The sequence below is a fragment of the Saccopteryx bilineata genome, chromosome 4 (assembly GCF_036850765.1).
Source record: "Saccopteryx bilineata isolate mSacBil1 chromosome 4, mSacBil1_pri_phased_curated, whole genome shotgun sequence".
Classification (NCBI taxonomy): domain Eukaryota; kingdom Metazoa; phylum Chordata; class Mammalia; order Chiroptera; family Emballonuridae; genus Saccopteryx; species Saccopteryx bilineata.
Genome location: NC_089493.1, coordinates 2,289,293 through 2,292,356, shown reverse-complemented (window position 1 = coordinate 2,292,356; position 3,064 = coordinate 2,289,293).

The following is a 3,064-nucleotide window of genomic DNA, read 5'->3' as shown; positions in this document are numbered from 1 at the left end:
TACAGAATCTGCAAATGATGAGAACCTCCTGTACGCCCCCCTGCCCCCCCCCCCCCCCCCCCCCCGTGTGTGACACACCAGGAAGCCAGAGGTTACCACCTGACCCACGCGCTCTGTCCACGCCCAGAGCAGGGAAGGGTCCTGACTGACAGCCACCTCCTGCGGCCAGGCACACAGAGGCTGGCACCCAGGTGCTCCCTGGAGTTTGAACCCGGGAATGCAGGAATCATTTGGGAAACTGAAAGATGGCCCTGAAGGTTGACAAGGCCACAGCAACCAATAGGATCCAGCAAAGGGAGAGACAGGGGTGAAGAGGGTGGGACTGGGCTGGGGTTTTTTATTTTGTTTTGAGAGAGGCAGGGAGAGAGAGAGAAAGAGAGACAGGAACATTGAGCTGTTCCTATACGTGCCCTGACCGGGGACCGAACCGGCAACCTCTGCACTTACCCCAGCTCTTTACTGACCAGGTAGAGCTAACCCTGGAGTGGATGGGTGGGTGGGTAAGTGGATGGATGGATGAGTGGAAGGACAGACGGACGGATGGATGGTGCGCTTTGACTGACTTCATTCTGTAACAGCACCAGAGGTTGTCTGTGGGCATCCCTGTGGGATACAAAAGGAAACATGTTTTTAAAAAGGGAAAGATAAGCCTTCTGGGGGCTGAGCTGATACATGAAATGACACTGGAGGCCAGGCAGCTACTTGGGGTTCCTGGATGAGCCCCAGCCTCCCTTCCCAGCCAGGAAGTATCTGGCCACCAAATTCAGGGGTCCAAAGCTTTCCCCACGGCTAAAGGCTGAGCTGGGATGACTTCTCCCTGACACATGTCCACACCAGCCCGCCAGCCTGCCTGCTCGCAGCACAGCGCACGCGGGTCGTGCCTGCTCACCCGCGGGAGGCAGTAACAAGCTCTTGGAAGGTTCACCAAGGGCTGTGCGTGCCTCGGTGGTGCACGCCAGTCTAGGGCAGCACCTGTGCCTCTGGGGGGGGGGTGTTGGAGGCAGCTGGTGCGGTGACCCACCCCGCCCCTCAGGGTTCAGGGTTCGGCACAAATGGGCCTCCTCCGAGTGTGCTCCCAGAGCACCAGCTGGACTGGGAACGCCTGGATGGGGGTCCCTGCTCCCTGAGCCTGGGAGGAGCCAGCCCGGGGTGCTGGCCTCCCACCAGCATCCTCCTCCCCATCCAGGCAGGGGTCCTCACACCTGTCTCTGGGCGAGGCTCGGGATTCTGTCAGCTCTCCAGGCCCAGGTGGATGAGAGCTGGTGGGGGTGGTCAGGGACAAGGAGGGAGCCCAGCTTGACTGCCCTCCCAGTCGGACCATTCTCCGCAGCCCAGCCCAGAAGGCCTGAAGGGCACTTCAGCCTCCTTCTCGCTTCCTCCTCTGCATTCTACTATACCCTCTGGATCAACAAGCACACCTACTGACCACAGCCAGCTGCTGCAGCCAGGCGCCAGCCGGGGACAGGGATGAGTCAGCTGGCGGCTGTGCCTCCCACCCCCGCTTCTCGGTGCTGCCAGAACAGGGGTCCAAGGGGACACGGAGAGAGGCCTAGAGGGTGCTGGAGGGCACCAGGGCTTCCCTAGAGGCCCCACCCGCTGGGGGACAGGCTGAGGAGAGAGGCAGGGAGCCCGTGGGGGAGGGATGGCGGCCCTCCAGTCAGAGGCACACCTCCTGTGCAAGGACGCGGCGCATTCTAAGAACTCAGCACCAGGGAGTCCTGTCCAGAAGTGGCAGCCACGTTCACACAGCCCCATCCTGGAGGGTGTCCAGGAGGCAGCCAACTTCCTCCGCAGCCGCCCTCCTGGGCACGCCCAGCACTCAGGGGACCTCATTCAGCACTGGCCTGTTGCCAGAAACAGCTTCTGCACCGGGCGGGGGCGGGTGGGGGCACACACCCTGGGAGTGGACAGTTCCAGGCCTTGTACCCACCCAACGAGGAGCACCCTCAAGCCCCGAGAGAGCACGAGGTTGGCCCTGGCAGAACCTGGATGGAGCGAGGCTGGGAGGCCACCACGACCCGGGCCTGAAGCGACTGTAGCCGTTGCCCTTCCCTCTGCCCAGCCTGCCCTCACCCCCCCATCCCCACCACCTCCCACACAGGGCAGGTCTCGGGGAGACCAGGCAAGAGAAAGCAGCAGCGAACACACTTCATCGCCATGTGCTCGGCTCACCCTGGTTACAGCCTCTAGAGACACTGGTCATTCTCTGAGGCTCGACAGTTTCTGTCACGTTGGGGCCTAAGGCCCCATGCGCAGAGTGCTGGAGTTAGGGCCCTCAGGGCAGGCCCATGTCCCAGTCTCCCTATCAGACTGGACAGGGCTCCTTCATGTGCCCTGGGACCCCCGCCTGCTTCAGGGTTAGATGTTGGAAGGGGCTTACAGAATTGGGGGCTGGCTTCCCAAGCCTACTAAGGGGAGGCCCCGGCTGGGCAAGGTGGGGGTCATGGGCAGGGTCTGGCCTGCTGGGGGCAAGGGCAGCTCGCTCAGGCCTTCTGCCTGCACCCCCTAGAATCCATCTTGCTCAGAGATCACAGAGACTCCACCATGGCAGTCAGGGAGGGCTGCTGAGAGGAGGCTGCACGAGCTGGCCTGGTTGATACTGACGCTCTCCATCCCAGAGCCAGGGAAGAGCAGTCTTCCATGAGGAAACAGACGAGAACGCAAGATCAGCCGGCCTGGGCAGGGGTCCCACGTAGGGGCAGAGACAGAGAAGCACCGGGAATCAGGTCCCACCTGCCAGGTCAGACCGCTGGCTGTCGGGAGTGGGAGTGGCGGGGCGTGATGGACCTGGAGGAGATGTTGGGGGGGGGGTGCAGTGGAGACCAGGAAAGGGGACAGTGAGGAGGTAGGTGTGTCGCCCCCGCCCCTAGGAGCCAGGAGGGCAGCTAAGAAGGGACGGATCTCCGCGGGAAGCCGTCCAGGTATTTATAAACGTGGGAGATCCCCTAAAAACCCCGTCAGGCCCTACCGGAGTGGGCGGGGCCTCCTCAGCGACCCCCCCCCCTCTGGGCTCCGCCCCCGGCCAGCGCCCGCTCCCCACGTGGCCGCCGACGGGCGGGGAGGG